Below are 14222 nucleotides of genomic sequence, written 5' to 3'. Positions count from 1 at the left end.
GACATGGCAACAGTTTCCAGTTTGATGGCATATTGAGGGAGTGGCTGATACCTTAACCTGGTCATGTGATGCATGGAGGAGAGCATTCATTGTGTGGACGCCATTTTTAGTGGCATATCCATGACCGGGATAAGATGCAAAACTTGTTCCCCAGCTCTCTCACAGATATCAGGGGAGAGATTTGGAAGAGAAGCCACCCCACTCTTCCAATCTCACTAATTCACCATTTGGGGGCTCTGTAAATTTTACAGCTGTGCATCCTCACTTTTAGGCTGCTTTCCCAATCATCCATTTGGGAGATGGTAAGGTGATGAGACTTGGGGATATCATTCTCTCCTGTTTCTTTGGTGAATTTGAACAGCTAGGAGCTGCCCAGTGGTTTCCAACCAGCTTCTGAAAAGCTGGGGTTGTGTAAATCATCCATCTGAAGTGATACAAATGACTAGGGCGAATCTTCCTAATGCTTTTACTTGTGTATATTCCTCAAGCCAACAGGCACTATGGGTGCATAACATGGGCATGCAGGAAAATGTCAGAGTCTCTTTGATAGTGAATGAAATAATTAATACAGATTATATAAAAGCACACACACTTCAAAGGGCTCGTTTCACACATTCAGCCATCCCAATGGCTTTCCCCAGCCAAAGCAGGCTGAAATGAGGAAAGCTAACTAGTGTAGTCTGAAAGGACAGTACAGCTGCCAGCTGGGAAAAGACACCGGTTGTCTCTGTCCCTTTTCTCTCTCTCCCGAATGTCTGTCCCTGGCTGAAGCAGCCTGGGATGCAGAACTGCCTCTCTATCTCTCTCTTCTCTATCATTCTCTGTCACAGAGAGGCAGTTCTGCATCCCAGCCACCTGCCAAAAGGTAGGGCCAGAGAAAAACGCTTAAACTTTTCTCATTGACTTTGTGGGGCCTTAACCCCTACAAATATATTATTGTGGGGGCTACAGCACCCACAGCTCCCTGGAGATGGCACCAGTGGTACACACGTCCTTAGAATCAAAATCCATTGTCCAAGGGTGTAGCCACTGGGCCAAGGCAAGTTAAGGCTTCCTTAAAAAGGTAAAGGGATCCCTGACCATTAGGTCCAGTCGTGATCGACTCTGGGGTTGCAGCACTCATCTCGCTTTATTGGCCAAGGGAGCCGGCGTACAGCTTCCGGGTCATGTGGCCAGCATGACTAAGCCGCTTCTGGCGAACCAGAGCAGCGCACGGAAATGCTGTTTACCTTCCCGCCGGAGCGGTACCTATTTATCTATTTGCACTTTGACGTGCTTTTGAACTGCTAGGTTGGCAGGAGCAGGGACTGAGCAACAGGAGCTCACCCCATCACAGGGATCTGAACCGCCGACCTTCTGATCGGCAAGTCCTAGGCTCTGTGGTTTAACCCACAGCGCCACCTGCGTCCCTAAAAGCTTCCTTGCTTCCTGGTAAAAACCACTTTCTCCCTCCAGTGTAGAAATTAGCATTGGGTGGGGATCACCCTTTGTTGCCAATAGAAGTTTTTAATGCCCCACCCTCACCCCATACCAATTGGTTTGTGGTGCCAGGGATATTTGTCAAGATCACTCTCAGGAGGGAAGGTTGAAACCTCTCCCCATGTTCTGCAGTGCTGATCATAAACACAAACACACAGCCTAGAACTGCTTTAAAACACACACACACAAACACAAACAAGCACCCCACATGACTGCTAAGCACTACATTAGTGTAATTTGTACTCATGCCCCGAGTTTGATGTAAATGCAATCACAATTAGGATAAAACTCCAATCCAAACACCCTTTAGTTGGAAGTCAGCCTCCTTGATTTTAGCAGAACATTCTTCCAGGTACATATCTTTCCTCCCACAACCTAAAATACTGTTTATTGTACACATACATTTTCTATATAGGTGCCCTTGCTATACTGTTTTAGATGTCTGCTGATAACTTCTTTGTTTTAGCAAGCCTACCCAGACATATAATTTAGTCATGTATATTCGTTTTCAATATGTTTCCTGATTTTATCCATATTTTGTTGACAACTATTTTATGTATACTTGTTTTTTAAACAACAAGAAAAACCAGTTTTGCTGGTTTTATGGAGTGATAATTTTATTATGTACACTGCCTAAAGAGTTTTCTGATTTAAGCAGTCTATAAATTAATAAGAAATAATATGAACTTGGGAGTTACAGTGGCATGCATCATGTAGGAATTATGTTTGGAAACCTTTGATTTCTGCATCTCAGTTGCTCCCGGATGATGTGACCCTCTCCATTTTAACCATTTAAAGTTCCTACACTCCATGTAGAAAGTATGGCCAGCACATCTCAGGTTAACTCAAGTCTAACAATGAGGGATTACCGCATTCAGAAAATGTTATCCCTTGGCCTTGATGAGGAGGGAATGGACCATGGCAAATCACTGGTGCGGGATGTTAGAATGCACCAAAGCCTGCCTGCAAACGCAGACAAATATATTGAATATAGAATAGGCTAGTCAGACATAAGTGACTGTGATAAATTATGCCAAGGCTGGCTCACCGATGAGGAAGGTGAGATGATCGCTTCAGGCAGCAAGATAATGGTGTTGATCTGTATCCCCGCCCCTGTTCCTGATGTAGATCTACACTCAGCACTTCTTCCCTGGCAGTGGGGGGGGTGGGGCACCATTTGGGCATAGCTGTCAACCATCTCTTATTTGGCAGGAAAGTCCCTTATCCCAGTGCCATGTCCCGCTGTTGTCCCTTATTGATGATGTCCCTTAAATTTCCCGGGTTTCAAAGGAAGCAGCTCCTCTCCCTCCCTCCCTGCCGGCCAGGGAGGAGGGAGGCTCCAACTGTGTTGCTTGGCTGTGTTGCTCACCCAATAAGGAGTCTAAGAACGACTGGGGTGTGGAGCTTGCATGCTTTGTGCCGATCAAATCGGCCGCGTTGCCTGGGGACTTGCCTTTGCTCAGCACTTCCCAGCGGAGAGGTGACGGTGGTTTTCCTTGCTGCATCCCCTTTGCCGGGTTGCTGCGCTGTGGGAACGACCACTTGAGGCTTTGTTTGGCTGCTGGCTGGGCTTTCTGCCTTTGGCTCAGAGGGGCTCAGAAGTTGAACATACCTGTGCTCTGTAAATCCCTTATTTTGGCTGCTGATCCCTTATTTTTGAGGCTGCTGGTCCCTTATTTTCAAATCTGTAAGTTGACAGCTATGCATTTGGGGGATCACCTCAGGTGCCATAAAGTCTTGGACCAGCCCTGCATTATGCATTCATAAACCTGCTGTCACTGGCTCTTCCAGTTGTAGAACAGGCATGATGTCTTTTCCTGTAGAGAGGAAAGGCTAACAAGGGCTGAGATTGTCCTTGTGTGTTGGGAGATCTGACTATGCTGCCAAATGCAATGCCTAGCTTGTAGAAATCCTAGGAATCCCAGTCCTTGTGGCAACCATAGTTTGTGGTCTAACTATTGGCTGTGATGGTACTTTTTGGGATGCGAGTGGCACTGTGGTCTAAACCACTGAGCCTCTTGAGCTTGCCGATTGGAAGGTCAGCAGTTTGAATCCCCGCAGTGGGGTGAGCTCCTGTTACTCTGTCGCAGCTCCTGCCAACCTAGCAGTTTGAAAGCACACCAGTGCAAGTAGATAAATAGGTACCACTGTGGCAAGAAGGTAAATGGCGTTTCTGTGCACTCTAGTATCTGTCATGGTGTTTCCGTTGTGGCAGAAGTGGTTTAGTCATGCTGGCCACATGACCCAGAAAGCTGTCTGTGGACAAACGCCAGCTCCCTCAGTCTGAAAGCAAGATGAACGCCGCAACCCCATAGTCACCTTTGACTGGACTTAACCATCCAGGGGTCCTTTACCTTTTTTTACTTTACTTTTTGATTCACGGCGGCTCCTTTGCACACACAGGTCACCACTTCCCATTGCCATTGCCATTGCCATTAGAATGAATGAATATGCGTGGATAAACCAACCCTTAAAGGGAGCAAAAAGAATTCAAAGAAAGAAGACCTCATGCCTATTCAAGCTTATATAAAATGGGATGGCTGGTTATCAATATTGATTTATCTATTTCCATTTATAAACAGCTTCCTATGAAACAACTTGAAGTCATTAGCAATGATAACATCAACAATAAAAAGCTAAAACAATTTCAAATATAAAAAATGATTAAGCAATCCCACATGTAGAACCATTTCATATAAAAAAATTCAGTTTCAGTGAAGTTACAGAACAGGATAAAACTCCCAATTTAGCAAGCCTTGTTGAAGACAAAAGGTATTAAATAGGTGCCGGAAAGACAACAGAGACAGTTTCTGTCTGATATTTAATAGGGAGATCCAAAGGTTGGGTGCTGCCACACCAAAAGTCCAACTCCTTCATCATACAGAATGGACTTCCTAATTAGATGGTATCTGCAAGGCACCATCACCTGCAGAGTGCAAGATATATAAGGGGAAATATATTTCAGACATCCTGGTCCCAAGCTCTCTAGGGCTATGTGTTAAGTTGTGGGTGAACATATCAGACAACACAGCGATTCTTCAAACAGCTCCTGTTTATTCTCAGGCCAGGACAGAACTGAACTGAAGGGCTCAGTCAGCCTGCTTATATAGAGCTCCAGTACCACGTTACTGTAACAACTTTCTAAAACTATCCAATCACTGAACGTCACTTTCAATCCTTCATTTGCATAACTATCTACAGTATCTCCCTGCTGGCCCAGGGTGAGAACTTCAGTACACTATGGACACCAGAACAGGCACCCTGAACTTAGTCTGGTATTCCCAGCCTTGTTTTCATCTTGCTGCTGTTCTACCCAGAAATATATAAATATGTAAATAATAAATAAATGAAGCTCTCTGCTCCATGTGCTTATCACTAAATTGCTTCCTTCCAGGACCACATTCCACGTTGCTTCAAAATCTGATTTGAATTTAACAAGTTGGGGTTGGGGCATACACTAAAATTCATTTCGGTGTCTCGTCTGCCATTTCCCAGATTAGCTTGTCAGCCTTTCCTTTGGTCCAAGATGTGAAGTCTGCTTGGGAACCAAGGCTTCCTTACTATATAATTTCAGGCTGTAATACCTTCCAGATGGATTTCTCTAATTATAGTATATCCCCGAAGAGAAGAACAATGATGGCTTTTAAGTTATGAAGGGTGACTTTAAAAATGCATTATGATGAAGTGACAGATCCTCCGCCCTCCAGAAGCGTTTTACTCATTGATAGAAGGTCCATAAATCATTGACACGACACTTCTCCTAAATTATCTGTACCGCAGATTTCCCAGATTCAGTTGGTCATTTTCCAAAGGTATTAAAAGAAGAAGAAGCCAACAGCCTAGACTGTTCTCTTCTTTTACAACCATGCTGTCATTAGGATTCCATCCAGCATCCATTGAAGCTGAGGGGAGCCATAGTAAAGAGAATATTCGCTGAAACTATGCCAACGCAAAATATGATTCACTATACCAACAGTTATTCACTAGAGGGACAGATTGCTGTCTTATGGCAACCATAAATTCAAATCAAGAGCATAATTTTTCTTATAGAAAATGGAGAATGCTTGAAATGCCTTAGAATAAATCATACAGGTTTTATGAGAATCTTGCAGTATGTTATGGGTGCCTTAGCCACCTCTTCTGCCTCCCTGCCAAGTCATTATCAGGCTGACCCTATGCAGAATTACACAGCCCGAGTCTCCCGATTTCAACTGTGCCTCTGACCGCATGAGATTGGGCCATACAGGGTCAGATTACTCCAGCAGTAACAAAGAAAACCTTATGGTTAAGTCACTGGTCCTCCTGCCCTACCTCTTTCTAACCTTGTGGAATCTGGATCTCCAGTATCTCATAAAGGAGTCCTGACCAGCCCTGCTACCTGAGATCTTTTTTTTTTTCCAAGTAATTTTTTATTGTTTTCCTTACATATTCTTTTCCAACAAACCATATTAATGCCATACATTTCCTTTGACTCTGCTGAGTCGCGACTCCCCCCTCCCTGCAATTGGTATAATTAACCCCTTTCTATCGTGCACATCATTCTCACAATAGTACATTGAAGGTATTATGTCAATCCTGCTAGTGTCTTGACCTCTTTACAATTCTCCTTTAAATATTCAATAAATTTACTCCAGTTATTTTGGTATCTTTGGTCTTCCTGGTCCCGGATCCTTCCTGACAATTTGGCAAGTTCTGCGTATTCTGTCAACTTCACCTGCCACTCCTGGATGGTTGGTATGTCTTGTGTTTTCCATCTTTGGGCCAGGAGGGTTCTTGCTAACAGATTTTGGTCTCCCATTTTGATTTCCATTCCTATTAAACCTAATAGACACGCTTCCGGTCTTTTGGGGAAAGTTTACCTAAATATTTTTTTAAGTTCATTATAAATTGATTCCCAAAAAATTTTAACCTTGTCACAGGTCCACCTGAGATCTTTTAATGTGAGGCGTCATCTCAGAGATTGAACCTGGAACCTTCTGCATGCAAGGCATTGTGCACATTCCATTGAGCAGTGGTCCTTTTGCAAACCCCACTGCTGCTTTTCTCTTCCCCATCCCCTTCCCATAAATAATGTGGTCAGCTTTCGTGACTCATGTAATAATTGTAGTTTCCATGTGTTTGGTACAGTCATACCTTGGTTGTTGAATGCCTTGGTACTCATACGTTTCAGCTCCCAAACGATCGAAACCCAGAAGTGAGTGTTCTGGTTATCGAACGTTTTTTGGCTTCCGCTATTGTTTCTGGCTTGCCTGCACAATCGGAAGCCAATCAGAAGCCGTGCCTTGGTTTCCAAATATTTTGGAAGTCAAATGGACTTCCGGAACGCATTCTGTTTGAAAACCAAGGTACGACTGTGATCCCAGGAGACGTTGTTGTTGTTGCTGTTGTTGTCTCCTCCTCCTCCTTCATAATATTCTCTTCCATAACAGATATATCAAGGAGGATGTATAAGAATTAAATGAGCAGGAAGCATCCTTAAAAAGCATCATTAAAAACATCTGAAGGAAGGGATGGGTGGTTCCACTAAAACAGGATACAGGTTTTCCCAAACTTGGGTCTCCACCTGCTTTTGGACTACGATTTCCCTCATCCCTGACCACTGATCCTGCTAGCTGCTAGGGATTATGAGAGTTATAGTCCAAAAACGGCTAGAGACCCAAGTTTGGGAAACCCTGTACTCAAAGAAGCGAAACAAGGAAGTGATTAAGGAAGTGATTATTCTATTGTGTATTGCAGGCATCCCCAAACTCGGCCCTCCAGATGTTTGGGGACTACAATTCCCATCATCCCTGACCACTGGTCCTGTTAGCTAGGGATGATGGGAGTTGTAGTACCAAAACATAGTTTGAGGATGCCTGGTGTAGGGTATTCTGGCTCCCATCTAGGCACAGTTGTGCATAATCATCTAGAAAGCCACAACAAGTGTCAGCTGTGGTACAAATGCTCCCGGATACAAATACATGTGCACCATGTGATTGTGAATTAAATGGCTCAACAGCACTTGCCCCGATCCATTTCTGCTACAGTTTGTTTGAAATCCTGAAGAATGCTTGGAATCCAGCTCTTGAAAGGGCACCAAGGACTCTTTGTGTGAAGCTTCTTGTCACTTCAGAGAGCTCCAATTCCCAGGGCTCTTTGGTTTGTGGCCATTAACATTAAACAGGCTTTAAACTGCTTTAAATTTGCAATGTAAACACGTCTAAGTCTTCTATTTGTTAAGGGATTTTCTACTCTCGGATTCATTTAGAGAATTGACCTTTTTTTGTAATGATGTAACCTTTGAGCTGAGAGAACAGAGAAAAAAGGAGACTCCTTTTTGCATACCAGAAATACAATGGAAATCATGGTGGAGTAGACTGTGGCCAAGTGACCTTGTATGTCTGCTCAATCTGCTCTCCACATGCCTAACTGATGATGGGCAACTTCAAGGCCTTGTTTCTCTTTCCTTGATGTTCTTTATTTTAAAATCAGGTATAGACCAGACAGTGCTTTAAATAGAGCTCACCCCAAGAAGAGTATGAGACCAATGGCCCTACTAATGTGGCTAGACCAGGGGTTGGCAACATGCGGCCCATGGGCCAGATCTGGCCCACAAAGACCATTTTACCAGCCCCCGAGCCGCCCCCAAACCGAGCTGCCCGCTCAGCGAGTCCTCCACACACTGCGCTGAACCAGCGCAGCACGGCGCAGGGACTCACTGAGTGGCACCGGAAATCACATCTGCGCACGCACAGATACCAGGAGCGATTTTCAGTATCTGAGCAGAAGCAATTTCTGGCATCGCGTTGCGCTGGTCTGGCCCACAGATGATCTCCATGGGGGTGATCCGGCCCATGGCTGGTAAGCCTTGCCAACCCTTGGGCTAGACTCCAAAATCCCATCATCTTCTTGCCTGCATCATCATAAGGAACAATTTGGCACAGAGGTGATTTCTATACATGAAGGGTATATCCAGAACATCAGACATAATACCTATGGAAATAATACCATCAGTCATAAGATTTGTCTAGCCTATAAAGTGATGGTGTGTGTGTGTTTTAATTGGAAAGATGTTTTAGGCATTTCCCAAGTTTTCACTGTAAAGGTATTTAATTATACAAATGAACTCGTAAGAACTCCCATTGAATCAAGTAAATCCTACCTGTGTCATCCGAGCAGTGTGAGAGAGCATCTCCCAGCTGATTTACAAACTTGGATCCACATACAACGTACACCTGAAATATGTGACTGGTAAATGGAAATGCAACTATTTGTTCACTAAGCTCCTGCACTAAATTATCTCCCTTCAATAGAAATGATTTTTTTTTTCAATTTTCAGTGGCTTAGAATTAATCCCAGTATGCAGACAGGTGCATTTTGTTCCATGTAAATAAACTTCTTAGCCTCCTTTTGTCTTTCTATCGTACATAGAATTTATATGGTCACTTTATACTTCAAAAATCAGCCTGCATTGAAAGAAATAATCATCGTCTTGAATTAACTGGAAAGTTTTGCAGTCTTTTATAGCATCCGAGCAGCACACAATTTATATTCATTCAATCATCTGGCTTTTCATTTTCATTTTACAATGTAGAAGCCAAAGTAACATTTGTGGGCTGTCAGATCTGGAGGAGGATTTGCAATCAAATGCAGTTTTCTGTATCTGACAGTGATCGTGCAAGTCTAAAATTCCATATGGAGCTTTAATGGGAGGGAAGAAGAAGCAAAATAAAGCATCTTCTGTATGTACTAGTTTTGTTATTTTAATATTCATAAGCAGAGGAATAAGCTTCCATTGCATCTTTATTGAGCACGCCCCATCCCTCCAGTGACTCTCTGTATTGAATATTATAAAAATGTTGCAGTGGTAGTTCTGCTGAAATCTCAAGCAGTGATTAGTCGACCTGCTGTGATGTCACAGAGGTGCAAAGAGTGCAGAAGGGCTACTACTGACTAAGTTGTGTTTATCCTCCCAGAGAAGTGGATGGCGGGCAAACTGGTATGGTAATAGAAAAAAGACTCCTGAGCCAAAAGGGTGGCAAAAGAAGTGGGCACTGAGGTAGGAAAAGAAAAAACTGAGAAGAGGCTATATGGCCAGGAATGTAGAAATGAGGAAGAGTGAAATTTATTTGATATATTGGTTTGAAATAACCAGACAAATCTTGACCTGTAGGTCTCCGCTGTCTTTATTAGTACACTGCAAGCTACCTGTCTGTTTGATTCTGGCTTTTTTTTGACAAGCTAAGGCCTGGGGGCCGGATCCAGCCCAGTCGCCTTCTAAATCTGCCCCACGGATGGTCCGGGAATCAGCATGTTTTTACATGAGTAGAATGTGTCCTTTTATTTGAAATGCATCTCTGGGTTATTTGTGGGGCATAGGAATTTGTTCATTATTTTTTCCAAAATATAGTCCGGCCCCCCACAAGGTCTGAGGGACAGTGGACCGGCCCTCTGATGAAAAAGTTTGCTGACCCCTGCTATAGCTTTTATGGGAAGGAATGAGGGGGAGACTCTAGAATAGAAGTTGAAGTGCTTGCACTCTGTATACAAGTTTGAGGAGGGAAGATTCATCAGCACTTTAGCATGAATTTATCCTAGCATACACATTACTTTGTGCCGTTTTCCTTAAGATGCACATTTCTGCAAGCAATTTTCTCCAATATAATGCATTTCCTATGGGGAAATTATTTTCCCCATAGGAAATGCATTTTATTATTTTCCCCATAGACCCTTATTTTAATGCATACTTAGAATATACATTGTACAGATTACCTGAAAGACCAGCATCACAAAATTCAGAGAAATGCAAATTTCAAAAGGATAGTCACATTTCAGCTGATATATTGTTTAGAGCTGCGAATGAGCATTAGACTTCCTCATTAAAATACGAACCAAAGCAAATTTCTCCCCCATCCTTGCTTGGTGACACTAAGGGCAAAGGCATGGTCTGCCCTTCTCAGATATGGAAGCAAAGGGTCTTTCCTCAATGGCCACACAGAGGAAAACAGCCACCCACACAGTTTCTCCATCCATATTCCAAGCATTTGGTGGGTTATTTTGCTAGATCTGAATAATGTCTGATAGACTTATTAAATATACATATTGAATTATTAGAATGCTGAGCAAATGTCTACAATACTAAATAAAAGACATTTGCTGAATGCATTCATTATAATCTTTTGCTTTCTTATATCTGCAAGTGCCTTGGCTAATTCCCTTTGGAAAGAACTGCAAATATTTCCCCATGAAGAAAATACATTTGTAAAGGCATTTGGGTCTCTTCTATCGCCCTCATCTCGTGAATGCGTATTTACAAAAAGGCTTTTTAATCTATTTAAAACACAATGACATAGTAAGTCAAGAATGGAAATGGTTTAAGTTGGCTTGTGATTTGTCAGTTTGCATGGAGTTTTAATCAACGGAGGCTCTGTGTGTGCTAGCTAACTGCCCCTTATTGAAATAAAGACATGGATCGCAAACAAAGAAGTACTGACAAGCAAACGCTAGAGGTGATCAAGTGTCACTGAAGTGAAGTCTAATAAAAACATACATCATTAGCATTGATGTTGCGCTTTCAGTTTTTCAAAACGTTTCAATCCATCTCCGTAATACTTACAGCAGTGCCATAAGTTTCATTAACACATTTTTTGGGGGAAATGGGACTAAGCAGGTGAGGAGAGTTGGCGAGAGGAAAAACAATGGCTTTGTCTAGGGCCATGCAGTGAGTAGCAGTTGAGGTGAGACTTGTATCAGAGACATCCTGGCTCACCTTTGCCATTACATTACACCAGGTCTCAAAATGCAGAGCTCCAAGTTGCATTGAGCTGACAGGACATGGGCACACCTAGCTGTTTCTAGACTGTCGTCCAAATCTCAGACACCAACAAGTACATTCATAAGGAGTATGCTTCATAGGAGGCATGAGTCATGTGCATGTTGTGTGTTCATTGCTTTAAGGGTGTTCACTGATAACCAACACAAAGAGACATACACCTCTTACTTAAAACTGCAGGGAAGTCAAAACTAATCGGCAGAAGCATTGTAAAAAGCAGCATAAACAAGGGGGAAAGAGCTACACAGGGCAACCCAATAACTTTTTGGAAGATGACCACCTTAGTGTGACCTCTGTTGCTTGTTGTTTAGTCTTGTCCGACTCTTCGTGACCCCATGGACCAGAGCACCCCAGGCACTCCTGTCTTCCACTGCCTCCCGCAGTTTGGTCAAACTCATGTTAGTAGCTTCGAGAACACTGTCCAACCATCTCATCCTCTGTCATCCCCTTCTCCTTGTGCCCTCCATCTTTCCCAACATCAGGGTCTTTTCCAGTGAGTCTTCTCTTCTCATGAGGTGGCCAAAGTATTGGAGCCTCAGCTTCACGATCTGTCCTTTCAGTGAGCACTCAGGGCTGATTTCCTTAAGAATGGATAGTGTGACCTCTACCATGCAGTAAAGGAGACGTCCAGTAAAGGACGTGCCTTGGGAGAGAATTCTGGAGCACATCCACACCCATGTTATATTATGGAGTTGATGGTACATGAAGCAGTCTTTGAGAAAGATCTCAGTGAGCAAGCTCGTATACAAACTAGTTACCCTGGACCCAGACTATTTGGGCTTTGAAGAGCAACATGAGCGCCTTAAAATGAAATGAACTGAAAATCCATTATGTTCTTTAGGGGAAATGGTGTTACAGTTGGCTCCTTACCTCTCTCGCCCTGACCTAGCCACTGTGATCCACGCGACGGTCACCTCCAGACTGGATTATTGTAACTCGCTCTACGTGGGGCTGCCCTTAAGACTGACCCAGAAACTCCAGCGGGTGCAGAATGCTGCAGCGAGACTCCTTACGGGGTCTTCGCTGCGAGATCACATTCATCCGGTGCTATATCAACTGCACTGGCTCCCGGTGGAGTACAGGATCAGGTTTAAGGTGCTGGTTTTAACCTTTAAAGCCCTATACGGCCTAGGACCCTCGTACCTACGGGACCGCCTCTCCTGGTATGCCCCACAGAGAAACTTACGGTCTTCAAATAAAAACATCTTGAAGGTCCCAGGCCACAGAGAAGTTAGGCTGGCCTCAACTAGAGCCAGGGCTTTTTCGGCTGTGGCTCCGACCTGGTGGAACACTCTGTCACAAGAGACTAGGGCCCTGCGGGACTTGACATCTTTCCGCAGGGCCTGCAAGACAGAGCTGTTCCGCCAGGCCTTTGGCCAGGGCACAGCCTGACTGCCTCCCTCGGCAATCTTCGCGGAGCTCTGGCCCAATGGTGGCCAGTGCCTTGAATTTAATTAATTTATAATGAATGATTTTAGAGTGTTGTTTGTGTTGTACTTTTGTATTGTTTTATTGTTGTTAGCCGCCCTGAGCCCAGCTTCGGCTGGGGAGGGCGGGATATAAATAAAATTTATTATTATTATTTATTATTATTATTACAGGCTCCATGCAGTCTGTACCAACTCAGCTCGCAAATGATCATGTGGTTTAGTGCAATGTGCTGCACATGGGGTTCGGAATCTGCAGCTATTATAAAATATAGCAGCTAGGTTTCTCACTGGGAGTGGACATCAAAGAGAACTGCTTGCTGTGGTGGTCCTCGTGTGTGTCCGTCCTTTCTCTTAAAAGACATGCCTGGTATGTAATAGAAACTCCCCTCCCTTGTCTGGATGTTGTTCCCTCCACATTAGCTGGAAACTAGTAGGAACCTTTCAGGGACGCAGGTGGCACTGTGGGTTAAACCACAGAGCCTAGGACTTGCTGATCAGAAGGTCAGCAGTTTGAATCCCCTGTGACGGGGTGAGCTCCCGTTTCTCAGTCCCTGCTCCTGCCCACCTAGCAGTTTGAAAGCACATCAAAGTGCAAGTAGATAAATAGGTACCGCTCCGGCGGGAAAGTAAATGGCAGTTCCGTGCGCTGCTCTGGTTCGCCAGAAGTGGGTTAGTCATGCTGGCCACATGACCCAGAAGCTGTATGCCGGCTCCCTCGGCCAATAAAGCGAGATGAGCGCCGCAACCCCAGAGTCGGTCAAGACTGGACCTAATGGTCAGGGGTCCCTTTACCTTTACCTAGTAGGAACCTTAAGTCTTGCCTATGTAGTAAGTCCTATCTCAGGCATAGGCAAACCCGGCCCTCCAGATGTTTTGGGACTACAACTCCCATCATCCCTGACCACTGGTCCTGTTAGCTAGGGATGATTAAAGTTGTAGTCCCAAAACATCTGGAGGGCCGAGTTTGCCTATGCCTGTCCTAGCTGCTATGCTGACTGTTGTTCACTGATAAATACACCTGTTGGAGTTTCCCTGACTCTTTCTGCTTCCAGGGATTAGGGCAGATCCATTGTGTGGTTTCCTCAAGTACCTTGCCCAAACCCACAAGATACTGCAGACTTAGAAAGTGCATGTTTCATTTGGCATTTAACTTGTATCAATTCATCTTAGAGGACTTTATGTTTTAGGACTTACAAATACCGCACAAAAAAGGAGCTGGGTTTTGGCTCACTGCCAAGTTCACTTAAAGAGCCAATTTTAACCTTTAACTCCTAAAGGCCTTGGGGACCAGGGCACATCAGGGACTGCTTTCTGCCACACAGACCTGAAGAAGGCCTTTCTCAGGTGCCCTTCACAAGTCTTTGGAGGAGAGGGAAGTGGTGAGCTGTGATAGGACCTTCTCAGTTGTGCCCCTGGCATGTTTTCCTCAGGGCACCGTGGGTGTCTGTTATCTTTTCCATGGCAAAGCTCCGACCTTTTTATTCATTCAGACATTTTAGAAT

The 14222-nt window shown here is 44.1% G+C and overlaps 1 protein-coding gene across 2 annotated transcripts in view; it reads left to right on the top strand.

Annotated features, from left to right (window-relative positions):
• Window positions 1-14222, top strand: part of BRINP3 (BMP/retinoic acid inducible neural specific 3) — a 255967-nt gene that overhangs the window by 212994 nt on the left and 28751 nt on the right. The window lies entirely within an intron of this gene.

This window comes from Podarcis raffonei, chromosome 6 (genome assembly GCF_027172205.1).
Source record: "Podarcis raffonei isolate rPodRaf1 chromosome 6, rPodRaf1.pri, whole genome shotgun sequence".
Lineage (NCBI taxonomy): Eukaryota > Metazoa > Chordata > Lepidosauria > Squamata > Lacertidae > Podarcis > Podarcis raffonei.
This window is presented reverse-complemented; position numbering and strand designations above follow the sequence as displayed.